The sequence below is a fragment of the Nannobrachium achirus genome, assembly GCF_963921795.1.
Source record: "Nannobrachium achirus genome assembly, chromosome: 2".
NCBI lineage: Eukaryota > Metazoa > Chordata > Actinopteri > Myctophiformes > Myctophidae > Nannobrachium > Nannobrachium achirus.
In genome coordinates, this window is record NC_137811.1 from 75,260,670 (window position 1) to 75,277,821 (window position 17,152).

General features: G+C 39.9%; 1 long non-coding RNA gene across 1 annotated transcript; it reads right to left on the reverse strand.

Moving 5' to 3' along the window:
* Positions 1–13,076: 13,076 nt before the first annotated feature.
* On the reverse strand, positions 13,077–16,214 carry LOC308294572. Its single transcript, XR_013962522.1, has 3 exons — positions 16,083–16,214; positions 14,478–14,710; positions 13,077–13,184 (listed from the first exon to the last, which is right to left on the reverse strand). It is a non-coding gene; the product is annotated as an uncharacterized lncRNA (long non-coding RNA).
* Between the last annotated feature and the right edge of the window lie 938 nt (positions 16,215–17,152).

Below are 17,152 nucleotides of genomic sequence, written 5' to 3' on the forward strand. Positions count from 1 at the left end.
ACACACACACACACACAGGCTTGACTGTATCATGCATTACAAGGTGGTGAGGAAAGACAGGAACGGTTAGGGGGTTGAGTGAGTTTACATCCTTCCTCTCTGACATTTCTTTTAACGTCAGTTGGTATCAAATCAACTCAATAGTTATTAGGGGTGTAATGATATAGTAACTGCATCGAAACTTAAGAAATCGAAGTATATCGAAATGAAAAAGGCTAAAATCGAATCGTATCGTTTTATTTTGTATCGTATGGAATCGGCAGTGCAAAGAATCGATTGTATCGATACTACCTACACTACAGTACTTGTGCATTGAATTTAGCATTTTTAAGAAGAACATTTCAAAGGAGGGGATATAGCTACACTGGTCTATTGATAAATGTGTGTAATCTCTGGGTTCATGTCAAGGTGCAGGTTTGTCAATATACAATGTCCATGTGTTTGGCAGATAATCACTGTGTTTACTTATTTACTCAGCCTGACTGAGGGGCAGTCATTTCGGATGGCAGGGTTTTTCACTACTGCTAATATGACTTTTTTTTTTTTTTTTTCTAAAATGAAAAAAGTCACAAATGCATCTCAAGATATCTAGGCTACATTTCACTTAAAGTTGTACCATGTAACTTTTTTTATGAAACAAATCTTAAAATTGTCCTAACTGTTAAATCGCTAAAGTTTTAGAACACCCACTCCGTTATTTTCAGCTTCTGAAGCCTTCTCTTTATATGTTTTCTATGATCCTGGCCGTGGACCGGATTTCGCGCCAAAATGACGTAATCTGCATCATCTGTATACGTTGTGTATACATTGCCCAATCACATCGCCGATCATGCACACATGGTACACTACCGGCCAATCACAGCTTATCTGCCCTGGTCTCCAGGAAGCGCCTCCGCTTGGCTACAGTGTTTACCATGGTGAAGGATTTTAACCTCTTAATCCACAAATCCTGGCCAGAAAATTACGTTCTACCATGCGTTCTACCCCTCCACGGATTACTATCGGTCGCGGTGGTTTGCGGCGCCGCTCCGGTGGTCCGCGGCGGTGGTCCGCGACGACTCCGGCCGAAAAACGGCCGAAAAAAGCAATACCGCTACTGACCACTAGTTGAACTTACACAGTATAGCTTTAAACACCAGAGCTTAACTCTGCATTTAAATAAGACTTGTTTTAATTAATGTGAGAGATCGTCAGGTCATTTGCAGGTTAGACATTTATTTAGAACTTGAATATCTCAAAAGTAGTATTTCAGCATGGCATCATTCTATAAGCCATATCTTCAAAACTGTTGGGTCAATCTCCACAACCAATATATAATTGTGTAGCTATGATCCCCAGCTTTCAAATGAAATGAAAAAATGAAAATGAGAAAAAATGCAATGACTAGCCGTCAGCCGCACTGGGACACTAATCCATAATAATACATGTTTCCCTTAAAAACCTGCTCTATCCACACCTTTCACACAGATTTAATTTCTTTGCTAAATAGTTACTATATCGATTTTAAATCATTGAATCGAATCGTATCGAATCTCCATGAATGAACCAATATCGTCCATGTAACCATGTATCGCGATATGTATCGAATCGCTATTGAAATGTATCGTTACACCCCTAATAGTTATACTTTGTGACTGTTGCAGCAGATCTGGGGCCCAATTTGACTGAATTTGCATTTCATCGGGCCCATTAGTATTAATCATATTGGGCCCGATTCATCAATCTGGTCGTAAATAGGGGGTATTTCTTTTCCTTAAATTTCTGCTTAAATTTCTGTAAGCAAAAACGTAAGTCAAATTCATCAAGCAGTGTGTATATCTGCGTTTTGAGCTTGTAGATCTGCTATTTTTGCTTCTCTTGAATTGGAATCTTGAATTATTTTTAGTTCTTTTTTAATTGGAATCCTGAAATGTAACATGTTGATTTCATTTCAAATGCGTTTTAGTTATACTTATGTTAACTTTATGAACTTAAATACAAATACGTTGGACATAAAAAAAAAAATACTAACATTTTAGTACTACTATACTAGTCTTTAAGCTGCAAATATAGACTGAAGGAATTAAAGTGGGTCATGTTTGCATGTTTGGAATTGGAACAGCTGAAATCAATAATATATCAGTATTTTGATATTTACCTGCGGGCCGCATTAAGTGAAGGTGGGGGCCGCATGTGGCCCCCGGGCCGCCAGTTGCCCATGTCTATACTCTCTCCACATTGTGAAGTGTTAGACCTGTTATAGCGCCACCATGAGGCCGATTTGAAATTCTTCCCTGGCCTAGTGGGAATGTGCGTGCAAAGTTTCTCTGCAATCGGACGCTGTGTTCATGATTTGAGACATTTCGTTCAGAACGGGCCACTCCTGCAAACTTTGGAAGCCAATCTTTGCCAGCCAGGATGGAATATGAAAAATCCGACAGATCCTTGATCACATAACTATAGAGATACAACATTATGTAGGAATACTATCAGGGACGTGCTGGCCATTGGGAAAAGCGGGACAACTCCCGAACGGCCGGTTCATTCTCGGCCGGTCCAGGCCGGCCATTAGGGAAAAAATGTAGATAAAATGTTGGCCTTCGTTCCATTTTGGGGGCTGGGCGGCCAACAAAGTAAATCGTCTCTGTCGGGCAGAAACCTCGTATCTCCAAGTTTCAAATTTGTAAATTTTTTCGCAAAGCAAAGCTGCTTCATCATACAAGGCCGTCGCACAAAAGTAGTGAAAACAGCAGATCTACAAGCACACAACGCCTCGCACCGCGAGGCGTTGTGTGCTTGTAGATCGGCTGTTTTCACTAGTTTAAATCATTTTTAAAATGATAAATACAAACATACAGACATACAAGGTTTCCACCCGACAACGACGAAATATAACTCATGTAATTGGCCCACTGGCTTGTCACTTTGTCACAAATCTTTGAGTAGCAGCAGCGCTATAGAGAGAGATCTCTCTCTATAGCGCGCAATGAAGGCCTCTCCAACTCTTTTTCCCGGGCTGAATCAGGGGCCCAGCACGTCCCTGAATACTATCCAAAAAGAATGAGCCTCATGGTGAGCAGGCAAATGTGAAACATTTGGGGCAGATGTTTTTCCTTGGCCTCCTGGGTAAGGCGGTCACGATTATGACATTTTACATGACGATTAATCGTCGCTCAAATACTTGTGATTAAAGATTTAATTGTGTTTCTGTCATTGACAATGACATTTCTGTTTGGCTTGTAGGTTATGAAGTTGCACATGGCAGATATGACACATAACCTAAAAAGAAAAAGAAATGACTGACATATTTAACAACTTTATACTTGACAAAGCACATCGATAGTGGAAATAGCCGATCTGTATGAGGGGCCCTTTAGGCCAAAAATAGTGAGACACTTTTACACACACTAATGAGACAGTCTTATACGTACTACTGAAATGCTTTTACATTCAATATTGAGACACTTTGACACACGCTGTTGAGACACGCTTACATATACTAATGAAATGTTATACGCTCGATAATGAAACACTCTTACGCTCACTACTGAAACACTCGTACATACATACATACTTAGTAAATCTATGCGCGTTCGTATATGAAACCGTATACATACTCAACTGAACACTTACGCATGCATATGACAAACACATACACATACCTATATACTTCTGTGCCATATACACATACGTACAAAATTATTTACACATATATATCTGAAACACTCACACATCCACCCATGAAAAGGCTGCATATATATTACTGAACACTCGTACGTGTACAACTGAATTTATTGTATTTCACATATATTCATGCAAGTAGTTTCACTAGTATGTATAAATGAATTCAATGATGTATAAACGTATCATTTCAGTGCTATGCATACGTGATTTCAGTGTAATGTATGAAAGAGTTCCACATGTAATCGTACGAGTCATTTCAGTACTATATATATACGTTATTTCGATATTATATATATACATTATTTTGATAGCAATATATAATTTCATTACTATATGCAAATAAATCACATGTATTCATACAAGTAATTTCAGTTATATATATATAAGTCATTTCAATAGTATATATACATGATTTTAATAGCATGTATATATATAATTTCATTACTATATGCAAATAAATCACATGTAATCAAAAAAGTCATTTCAGTACTATATATATAAGTTATTTCGATAATATATATACATTATTTTAATAGCATGTATATATCATTTCACTAGTATGTATGAAACCTCGCCTCACCAGGCTTTCCCTGAGGTTTTCAGTAGCACATACAAATCATTTTCACTGTCAACGGAAGGTGACCAAAGTCATGTGACCGAAGTCACGTGACTTCGTTTTCTTCCTGGCTTCAGACTGCAGACCACAGCTCCATCAGATGTAAACAACATTTGCTACAGACATGGAGGTAGGTGAGGGCAAATCTTCTATTGTTATTATTATAGAATGATAGAATCTATTTAATAAACTAACGTTTGTAAAGTGTTTTTTGTCAGTTGTGTCTTAAGGGTTTTGGTTTTGATTTGATGTAAAGAGAGTTTACTGTTAGCTAGCGAAATTAGCATTTTAGCTAAGTCTTGTTGCTGAGTTGGCTTTAGCCTGCAGTTTTTACAAGCCATGGCTCTATCTGCTTACCCTAATCTGTTCAGAGAGATGACAGTGCAACGTTTTTGCTCATCTATATCAGGCAATCAGGGCAATGAGAACAATGCTAATGACAGCGATTTTTTTCATTGTATTTATCATGGAAGGTGTGAATCTGTGAACAATATCAACAGACCTGACACAATCTAAATGCAAATACTCAAAGCATAAGTTGACGGTCGTTCACACTTAATGCTTGGCGTGAAGAACGGGCCGTTATTCTTTGAAGATATAATGAAAATACATGAATTATCCCATATTAATTAAATATAATCATGTAGCCATAAAAAGAAGGGGTTGTCAAAGTGGGACTCGGTCTGTGGGTTCCTTTAGGGGGGTCTAAATTGACCCATACAGGTCAAACTTTGGAACCAAATGAACCGGTAAGGGTCCATTTGGTTCCACTTGTACACTGTCAGAGTTACAAACTTGTGTCCATTTGTTTTTAATATCAATCATTATGATGGGAACCAGTGGGACCCCTGGGGGTCCCTGAAATCCACTTTGAGAACCACTGTCAGTGTTATTTCTGTAAGGGGTCATTTGTTTTACATCCACTTTATTTTTTTATCTTTCAGACTCAGAGACATGATCAGCGCCTTGGTTCCAGAGAAGATGACCATAGCCGGGTTTTGAATCCACCCATCGATGCTTACTTTCTACTGCAGGAGTCTTCAACGTGTTCAGGCCATGTCTCAGGCCTTAGCTGAGATCAAGCACATTGCATAAAATTGTTGCAGATTAAACCTTTTCATAGATTGCTCCATTTACTATCATCCGTGTTGTGTAAATAGTTGTTTGTTTCATACATTTAACCACCTAAAAAGCCCAATAGACAATACTTGGCTCCTTTTCCCCTCTCCACGAAACCTCTTTGCAGAAAATAGCCGATCTACAAGCTTACAACAAACATGGCATTAATCATAGCTATATGGTGCATTAAATCATTGGTTCTCAAAGTGGGGTCCGGGGATCCCCAGGGGTCCTTGAGGGAGTTCCAGGGGGTCCCCAGCTAAATGATAGTTAGGAACCAAATGGACCCTTATTATGGGTCTGTAACTCAGAGTGTAAAATGGAACCAAATGGACCCTAAAAGGCTCATTTGTACACTCAATTAAATTAACATTTTACAATATAAATTGCAGTCCCAGAGATAGAAATACCATTAAATGGGGTCTGTAACCTAAAAGGCCCGTGCACACTGGGCAATGGGCATGTCAAACTGGGGGTCCTTGAAATTAAAATAGTTAGGAACCACTGCTGGAGCAGTAAAACATATTCTCTTATATGGGGGTCCCTGGCATATCTTTTCAAATGGGGTCCACAGGTTAATAAGTGTCAATTTGGGGGTCCTTGACATGTAAAGGTGTGAAAACCACTGCATTAAATGACACATCTAGCTGCCTGTATTTTAAGGCTCAGACTCACAGATTAAAGTCATTATTTTTTCTTCATTTTTTTTTTTGTCAAACCGTTTCTGATCATCCCTGTAGTCACAGATTGTGTGTAAAATGAATGCTTGACATAATGATTATCTAATATGTTTGTACAGTGCCCTTCCTCTGCTGGATGAGATGTTTATCACTCAATGTTGCTGTAGGACTTTGATGTGTGAAAAAAGTTTTTCTTGATTTCTTGATTGGTAGGTAATTGTTGACTGTGCAGAGGTAAGATGCCAACAGCCAGAAAGTCTGCCTCTGCAAATCTCATACCACCCTGAAGGGTCTGATCGGGGTGGCACGGCATGGAGCAGTCACCTTCGTATCTGCCAGTGATAAAGAACTGTTTAAGCCTGCTGACAGAGGATATTGCTGTGATGGCAGACAATACATTTTTGATAGAAGACTATCCCTGGTAAACTACTGTACGACCCTTCCTCTCAAAACGTCCCGATGCCAGCAGAACAGGTTAAGAAAACACAGGGGATTCAGTAGAGCAGTTTTACTTTTTGTACTTTAAAAGTATATTTGGATTGGCAAATCATAATCTGTTCTCCAAATCAGGCACTGGATCAGAGGAAACTACTGGATCTCCTCCACCAGGGGAATAATCTCTCCCAAATATATAGGAATCCTTTGGTTTATAAGCTGGCCCTTAAAAGCAAATAGGAAGCTGAGGAAACGTCTTAGAAATAGTCCTGGTCTCCACAAAGCATAGACAAATGCAATTTAATCTATCACAGGACACCACTCCACCGTGTCACTCCACATTTTCTACCCTGTGTCAGAGGTGTAAGGTAAATGAAGGTGATTTGATTCATTTGCTTTGGAGTTGTCCACACTTGGTAGATTTTTGGACATCTAAGAAATGGATAGATGTACTTTGTGCACTGTCAATAAATACATCTTTACAAAAAAAGTATATTTGGATGCCAATACTTTAACTAAAATAAAACATTGAAAGCAAAACTACAGTACATCTACATTTTAGAATTGCATTGAATGTAACACTTATACCATTCTGTTCCAGTACTGTACTGGTATTGTTTACATGCCACACTTGTATAGGTCTGACTGTCTAACATCATTCCATTGTATCTGTTGCCAGTCTATTACCAATGGTTCAAGTCCAGACTACTGAGACAACAATTACACTTGACAACAGTGTCCAGACAGTAAACAATTACACTTGACAACTGTTTTAAATGCTCTAAAAGAGTAATATTTGCTGGGTTTGCAAATTAATTTCTGGTTTAAGGAACAGGATGCACAGAAACAGGAGGTTATTAATATTTTAATTAAAATACGAAAATACGTAAAGATCACAATGCACTGACTGGTTGTGAGCTTGTAGATAATCCATGCATGTACAGCTAAAATACATTCATATAATGGCCAAGTGTTCATTTCACATCCTAGATCAGTGTTTCTCAAACTTTCAAATTTCAAGGTCTCCCATTAACTCTGACAGTGTACAAATTAGATCATATCTAGACAGTCCCGACGACCAAAAGCCTGCTTTACTCTGATTTACACCCTACCTTCCGTCAATATTAAAGGGGTATTTCACTTTCAAAAATTTGTTTTGGTAATCTTATCATCTAATCAGGCTTTTATGAACACCCGGAACAGTTTTTAATTAGCTTGATTGAATATTTAGATATTTGATGTAAATGTTACCAGGGCCTCTCCCCACACACACCCATTGTAACTTCAAACTTCATTTTAACTATGATGGATTCATTAAAAACACCCATAATTTTTTTCTGGTGACTCATACTACCCTCCTAATATGTGAGCAGGCCGGGTTTATTCAATAACTTTTTTCATTTATTTTTAATAATTATTTGTTTGCATTTAATTTTTTCCATTTTCCCAAATAATTATTACAAATAAATGAAAAAGGTTATTGAAAAAACACAGCCTGCTCACGTATTAGGAAGGTAAAATGAGTCACCAGAAAAAATAATGTGTTTTTAATGAATCTATCATGGTTAAAATAGAGTTTGAAGTTACAATGGGTGTGTATGGGAAGAGAGGCCCTTCCACTGTTACCACTGCAGTACCTGTTGAAAGTGGAATATCCCTTGAAGTCCATATACTGTATGTATATGGATATATATTAATTAACCCATTTAGGCCTAGAATTATTGAATGCTTTAACCATTGAAAAATTACTGACAATGACCAATAAAATAAGGTACTATAGTGGAAATAGCATTGGAGTCTGCATTAAGGTATAATATTCTTTAAGGAAGCAAAAACAAAATGATTATTTTGGGGGTCGCTGTCTGTCCTACATCACTGGTTCTCAACCTTTTCAGGCCACGACCCCCTAAATTGTCATATTTTAACTGGGGACCCCCCACCCTTATGAGCACTAAGAGTTGAGGCATTACATTTTCTATAACACGGTTCTATTGTGAAAATAGCCGATCTACAATGTAGATCGGCTGTTTTCACAATTTCTGCCACTAATATTTGACAAATTGGACAATGTTTGTCATTTTATAGGTTCTAAATAGTCCTTAAATTGTCACTTTAGAAATGTGCATAATACACTCTATACACTTGAACCTCATGTTGGTTTGTTTACAGCTGAGTGAAAAAACAATGTTGCACATTAAGTTAATCATCTGGGGACCCCACAAAATAATTTGGGGACCCCCCCACAGGTTGAGAACCACCGTCCTACATGAACACGCATTAAAACCGAGACGTGTACATCTCCATGTATGTACTTGTTCCTAGGTGACCCATCCGATTCTGTGACCCACCTCAGAGCCGAACTGAGTGCAGTTATGTCATGGCAGCCGTGGCAGGGCTGGAATTCTATAGGCAACCAATCGTGGTGCAACACCGCGAGACCCAACTCGCCGAAAATATTTTTTAAAATACATGTTCAGGCGTGGTTTTTCATTCATGTTCAAGTATGATATTGGGAGTCAGAAGTGAAGCATGTTTTATTTAACCAGGGTGCTCTAGCCGAGTCAATTCGACTCTAAGTAAACACACTCACAGCCTCACAGCTAAATACAAGCTCACAGCGCGGCTCTATTTTTGGGTCCTTCACATGAAAAGGTTTGAGCACCACTGACATAGTAGTCTCTCAAGAACAGACTAACTGAGCTCCAGTTAAGTGAAAAGGACCTTTTCTTTGACGATGGCTAGCCAGATCGCTGACATAGAAACATACGTTTTTCAAAAAACCTTAGGATTCCAAAGACACTTATAGAATCGGGTCAAAATTCTAATTTTCACGTTTTTTATCAAAAATGGCAGATCTACAAGCTCGCAGCGCGGTGTGAGCTATCTGCTTGTTTTTCAATAGTTAAAGCATAAAATAATGATACACAATAATGTGTACCCGTTCTAAATGGGTTAATAAAGGACCCCTTATGACCATATATGGAGATCCCCAAGCGCCAAACCCAGGGCTTAACTCACCAAGGCCCTGCTTGGCTTTACTAATTAACATACATTTTATTCCCATATATGGAGATTCCTATATTATCAATATTAAGGACATTAAGGATATTGTGTTATGCTGTTAATATTTGTGTAAATATTAAGGACATATCTGGGAATGCCCATATTTGGTAATGACCATATATGGGCATGTTTTGACACAACATTGTTGACTATCATCCAGGGGTCTCCATATAGGAGTAACTGGTCCCATATACATCACTGGCCAGATGGCCAAGAATTGGCGCGACCTCGCCCTAAAGGCACCCTGAGGTGTCTTACTAGTATATCTCTGTTCTCCTGGGTTTTGCTGTAGGCGTTGAATGCAGTTCAGCACCCTATTTAAAAAAAAAAGCAATAACATCATCGCGATCACCATTACTAGCAAGGCTTGCAGACTGATAAAAATATAGAGAAGTTGCAGTTTCATCTTTGTTTAAGAACTACCGCTCACTTAAGACAGCTTTAAATAACGCCCAAACCTCTGCAACCGCAGGTCATCACCGTGGTGTCTATGTTAAACATTTACCACTAAATGGTCAAATTCAAATATATTATATATTATAAAGATCTTTGAGGTCCCAGACGAAACTTTCTTTGGCTGCCGACAGAAGTGCTTGTCCAGCTGTATCGGCTTCTGGCCATGGTGTTCCAGGGTCAATGGCTGGGGGGCGCATTCCTAGGCTGGCTGCCATGGTGTTGGTTGATGCCAGGCTGCTTTCAGGTCTTGTATCCTGACCTGAAAATAATTAAAATAATTAGGGCCCGAGCACACACAGTGTGTGAGGACCCTATTGTAATCGTAAAGATTATTCTTATTATTATTCCCCCGAATAAATCACGTTTTTGAGCCGCAAAACGTACTCCAAAAGCTGTTTTAAAGAAGGTTTACAATTGGAGTGGATGAGAGCACACACACACACACACACACACACACACACACACACACACACACACACACACACACACACACACACACACACACACACACACACACACACACACACACACACACACACACACACACACACACACACACACAAGCCTAGACTCAAAGCAAATGCTTTTGGATAAGTCAACAGTGCCACCTAGTGGTCAGAAATCATAAATCTGTCAAGGTACGTCCATGGCTTACATAAGAAATCTGTCATAACTGCTCCATGGCCTTGTTTTAAAAAGAAATATATTCACACGTTCCAGTTAATTGTGCAACGGTTCACAAACTCTACATTGAGGTAAGAAAAAGAAGCGCTCCTCTTCCCCAATGTTCCACTTAATGTGGAGTGGTGTTGTGGATGCAAGTTATCACGTGACGTCTACGTAACGTTAAACATTTACCAACAAATCCTGCACCTAGAGTTCGACTACTTGTCTTCAGTGGAATGCCCCAATACAATTCCAGAAAAAAAAAAGAAAAAAAAAAACATGGTATGGCACACACACCTTCAACATCTTGTAAATGGTCCCTCCACCTAGGAACTGTTCTTTCCCCTCCCGTTCTCTTGTTGCTCCCCATCTCTGAGTAACGGAAAAACGCATCGACTTCGTTAGCGGTGAGGGGTTTCGGACTGAAGCACATCGCTGGTCTGAATGAATCAGGGTTTTGCTGCATATTTTCCAGGACTCCAAGTTTTCAACCCTTCTCTGAACCTATAAGACAAACGTAAGAGCAAAGATGACTCAAGAGTAGGGATGGAGCCCTAAACAAGGGTAACTCGATAACAGATTTATTGAGTACCCGGTATAAATACGTTTTGGGCTTATCAAGCTTGTTATTGAGCATAGCGGCCCATTACGTCATGTTTAAACAATCAAGACAGGAGGCGATCAAGAAATTATTACAGTACTATTCATAATTTAAAGCCATTTAACACATATTGCACATTAATGAATGATCGTTTTAATGATATTTGTTACTTCAATTGTCATCTTCATAAATGGTTAAACTCACAGTTGCAACAACTGGCCAATTAAAAAATATATACCAGTTATGTTCTGAAATTGTGGTCTCGTATCTTTCCACAAAATATTAGAAAACGCTCAATAGTGGGCTCGATAAAAGCCTGGCTCAATAAGCAGGATCAATAAGGTGCTCATTATCAATCAAAATTTAAGAGCTCCATCCCTACTCAAGAGCACAAGGATAAGCACCTCCCCACAGCTTTTTACACCGTGCTGGATCCAAAATCAATCAAGTGAATACTAAAGCCCGTATCAGAGTGTACGGTGGAGAGCTATCCACCGCAAATTTGAGGTGGAAAGCTTTCCACCTCAAGTCAGAAAATAAGTGCAGGACATCATAGTACGCCACGGTGGAGACCTATTCACCGTGACTGACTAGTCTAGATTGACCAATCAGTGAACGGGGTGTAGAGCCTGTCTGTCTGATAGTAAAAACATAGAGATGTGTTGGGACTCGAGGTGGAAAGCTCTCCACCGCGAGGAATGATGTAACGGTGTAGTTTCATGACTGAAAAAGACTCGAAAAGACTACACGCGGTGTAAAGCCTTCCACCGCCCAGGCGACTATGATGCCGGCTTAAGCCTGTATCATAGTCGGGTCCGCAGTGGAAGGCTTTACACCGTGGTGTAGTCTTTTCGAGTCTTTTTGAGTCATGAAACTACAACGTTACATCATTCCTCACGGTGGAGAGCTTTCCACCGTGAGTCCCAACACATCTCTCTGTTTTTACTATCAGACAGGCAGGCTCTACACCCCGTTCACTGATTGGTCGACCTGAACCGGTCTAGACGGGGTAAAGGACTTCACTGTGGGCCGTGACTATGATGGCCTGCACTTATTTTCTGACTTGAGGTGGAAAGCTTTCCACCTCAAATTTGCGGTGGATAGGTCTCCACCGTAGACTCTGATACGGGCTTTAAAGGACATGTCTGCACACTTGATAAAGCCCAGCTGGGTGAAAGGTTGTTAAATTTCATTATGACCAGACCACTTTCAAAACATGAAAAAATAATTCTCTTTGAAGGTCCAGGCTTTTCCTTTGACGCTGGTACATACTACGTACTGTACCTCAAAGGGTTTGGCATTGATCATCATGAGGCGTAGTTTCTGAGGTGTGACGCTGCTGAAGACATCGTAGGAGCGTCCGGTGGCCACAATGCAGTGGAACAGAGACAGCCTCTTCTGACAGGTGTAGCCTGCACACCAGCCATGGTCCTGAGGGCCTGTGAACCAACAGTGATGAGAGTTTTGTTACTTCTTTGGAGGTTTGTCAGGAACACCGTCTATAAATAGCTATAGCCAGACAAACTTGCCATTGCTAAAGAAAAGTGTGTGTGTGTGTGAGCTGACATCTTTAAAAGAAGACAGAGCAACAATTAAATACACCAAAATAGATAAAAATACAATACTGCCATAGGCGTGTTTCCATTGTGATGCAAAAGTGATTATGTGCCCGTGTAGATATGAATGTGTGTGGTTGGACCTTGAACCAACTATTTTCACCATTAATCAGATCCACATAGCCATCTCCCAGTACAGCTACAGGAGACAGGTGTCTGGTCTCTGTGTCTGCGTCAAGACTCTCAATCACCCGCATCCTGTAGTTCAGTCCAAAGCACTTGTAGCTCTGCCAGGGGTACACATTATGTGCAATTCTTCCTGATCACACCTGAAAATGAAGATTAAAAAGGGTTCAATACATACATCAGACTTATACAGTCGTATAGTTTATACTATATACAATACTTAAAGGGGCACTCCACCACTTTTCAACCTATGTTCATATAATTGGTCCTCACTCAAAAATAGCTTTTTTCTTTTCTTTTTTTTTCAGAGGAGGGCTGTGGGCAGGTCAGAAACCCATAGTCTTGTGACATCATCGATTGCCAATCCAGCTTATAGAAACTGCAGGCTTTCTATTCCTGAAAAGTTGCAATTTTAAAGTGGAAGCCATTGTTATCGCGCTAATAAAAATATATATATATTTTTTTTCAAAATGATGATGTCACAAGACGATGGATTCTGAACTTCCCACAGCTCTCCCAGGAGACTTGGACTGAGTAGAAAAAAATTGTGATATTTTATCATCAACATTAGTGAGGACTAATTCAACCTGTCTGATATGAAGACAGGTTGAAAAGTGGTGAACTACTCCTTTAAAGACACAAAAAACAAAAGCAAAATAAAAAAATAAAATAGGGGCAACATGCATCTGTTGATGCCTACCGGTATGTCCTTGTAACTGTAGACTAAATCATTTACTGTATAGAAAAGTAACATAAATGTCTACTCTTCCAAACTCCACATAAATAAAAAATACTCTTATAGCAACCCTGTATTGCTGAGTGAGATACTAGGAGTGAGTTTTAATGGACTTTTTGTATATGAGACTTTTTGAAAGACGCATGTCGAGGCATGAGGCACATCAGGTGGCAGTGGCTCAGGGGTAGAGTGGCCGGTAGAGCAGCCAGATGGGAACCGATCTCGGGATCCCCAAGAGTTGGTGTCCAAGTGTCTTTGAGCAAGACGCTGAACCCCTAATTGCTCCCGATGAGCATGTTGGTGCCTTGCAGGGTTTTCCTCCGCCATCGGTGTATGAATGGGTGAATGTAATGTGCTTTGTTGTCTTTACCGGAAACGCCGGTATTCTGGTGTTTATATTCTGGTGTTTAAGGAAGCCGACTCTTCTTATCTAAGGCATACTGTATGTGTGTGTGACCATGCTCTATTGCTCTAATATTACTGTAACAATTTTGAGTGTCTGTCCTGGTTTAGAACATCAATAAGTTGAACAGGGATTGCGTTTATTCAAATTACCAATGTACTTCTACTTTTATCTACCAGTATGTGCAAACTCACATCCAGAGGAACTAAAAAGTACAGCCATGGGTAAGCTCCAATTCCTTAAATGACTTCCTCGCATCAAAGTGTTCATTTAACTCAGACTTATAAGGTTGGCTACCTTTGTTTGGTGCGATCGTATCCACAGAGATGCAGCTGCCATTGGGGAAAGTGAGCATCATTTTGGGGATGCGGTGGTCACCCAACCCTCTTCTGGGATCCCCATCCCACTCATACTCTGACTGGGGAATCACAGCACCTACTGCACCCAGGAAGGACCTGTCCAAATCCTTCAGCATCGTCTTCTTCTTAGCATCACAGTCCATGTCCACAGAGTCAGCGGGGTTGACTTTCCTGATGGAAATAAAGCAAATAGACTTACTATTGTCCTTTGGTCACCAGCTTAGTATTAGGCAGATATTAGCAAACTTTTAATATAGGAGTGTCTTTATGGTTGAAAATTGAAAGACGAGAGCATCCTTATCTTTAACAATAACTGTACTACATCCTCCTGGGGCCTGTTTCACGAAAGCTGAATTAAATAAGCCAGGATTTAAGCCAAATCCAGACTTGACAAAGCCTCCTCTGTATAGCCTGGTTTATTCTGTTCCACTAACGCCAAGCCAGGCTGAGAAAGAGACTTTGTCGAGCCAGGATCGCAAAGCCCGACTCGACAAGGGCATGGGCTTTTCCTTGAAAACCCCATGCAGTCGAGCGTCAATTCCTTGATCAAGACCAATCACGGTACTGAAGAACAGAGCAGTGTACTTCTGCCCCACCCCCCACATAAAAAACAGACAGGCATACAATAGCTGCTATCAGTGGTGAAAAAGTAAAAATGTTTTACTCAAGTAAAAGTTTCAATACTGCAATGAAGAAATACTCAGTTACAAGTAAATGTCCGGAATAAGGCGGAATTCTAAATGTACTTGAGTAAAAGTATCAAAAAAGTAAAAAGAATTAAAAGTACTCATTATGCAGATGTCCCAGTTTTGAAAATAGCAGATCTGCAAGCTCAGAATGCTTCGCATTGTGAGCTTGTAAATCTACAAAGTAACTAATAACTAAAGTTTGCAAATAAATTGAGTAAAAGTACCATATTTGGATCTGAGATCTGTATAGTGGAGTAAAGTAAATAAAGAAAATGCTCAAATAAAGAACAAATACCTAAAGATTATACTTAAGTACAATATTTAAGTAAATGTACTTTACACCACTGGCTGCTACGTCCAGCGCAACACTTGTGGAATACTTTCAGCTGTCTGTAAACAAGGAAATACCGGTACTTTGTTTTGTTTTTAGTTTTGAGTCAAATTATTAATTTTATTCAGTAGCCGGGTATTGCGGGTAATAAGCAGGATAAAGACTGCCTCCTTGGTGGTACTCCATGTACACTATAACATCCCTTCAGCCTGATAACCCCCCTCGGCTGCGCCTCGTCTTTATCCCTTACCTGTCGTATTGGTTAATCTATGGGTTGATTTTAAAGGTTATCCTGTCTATGTGACTCTATCCTGTCTTTATGTCCTGTCCTGTCGATGTCCTGGCAACACACCTGATGATATGACAAGCTCAATTTCTGAGTTGTCAGTCAAAACATCTCATTACTCAGACTACGTGGCTACACGTGCAGTGAAGGTTAATAATAATGAGAGTCGGATGAATGCAACGTCTAAGTAATGTGTGTTGGAACAGTGGCAAAAAGGCAACATTCTATAATACTCACTATACTGGTCTTCCATGCTGGTGACTAAAGCCACACAAAGGCAAAGGCTGGGGGGGCGCTGTGTTGGTCGATGCCATGGTGTTCACTTCATGGCTGGGGGGGCGCTGTGTTGGTCGATGCCATGGTGTTCACTTCACGGCTGGGGGGAGCTGTGCTGGTCGATGCCATGGTGTTGATAATGTCAGGCTGGGGGGCGCCTGCTGGAGATAGTGTTCATCGGTCCAAGGCTGTAGGGGTCAGTGCTCATATGTTAAAATGTAGGCATTTAGCAGACATTTAGAATCCAGAGCGATTTACAGTAAGCATTGGACAACACAAGGTAATAAATCAAATGCATAGAAATAAGAATCGAAAGTATCTAATGAACAAACAGCAGATAATAAATAAAGAAATTGTACATTGAAACGATACACTAAAGGATGAATGACCACCTTTCTATAAAACATGACATTTAAATTACATTTAGCCTTTGGATAAGCCCTCAAAGTCGTAAAGGCTAGGGCAAGTGGCTAAAGTGGAGTCTGAAGAGGCGAGTCTTCAGATTATGGTGGAAGATTGGGAGTGAGTCTGCAGAGCTATTTCAATGAGGAGTCAGGAGTGCATTACATAGTTTGGGAGCCAAACAATGGCTCTATGGAAGCGTCTGGGACATGTGGAGCGTTTGCCCCAGGTGTTACAATAAATACTACTACAAATTACTCAAATAAAAGAAAAATTACTGACAATGACCAATAAAATAAGGTACTATAGTGGAAATAGCATTGGAGTCTGCATTAAGGTATAATATTCTTTAAGGAAGCAAAAACAAAATGATTATTTTGGGGGTCGCTGCCTGTCCTACATCACTGGTTCTCAATCTTTTCAGGCCACGACCCCCTAAATTGTCATATTTTAACTGGGGACCCCCCACCCTGATGAGCACTAAGAGTTGAGGCATTACATCTACAATGTAGATCGGCTATTTTCACAATTTCTGACACTAATATTTGACAAATTGGACAATGTTTGTCATTTTATTGGTTGTAAATAGTCCTTAAATTGTCACTTAAGAAATGTGCACTCTATACACT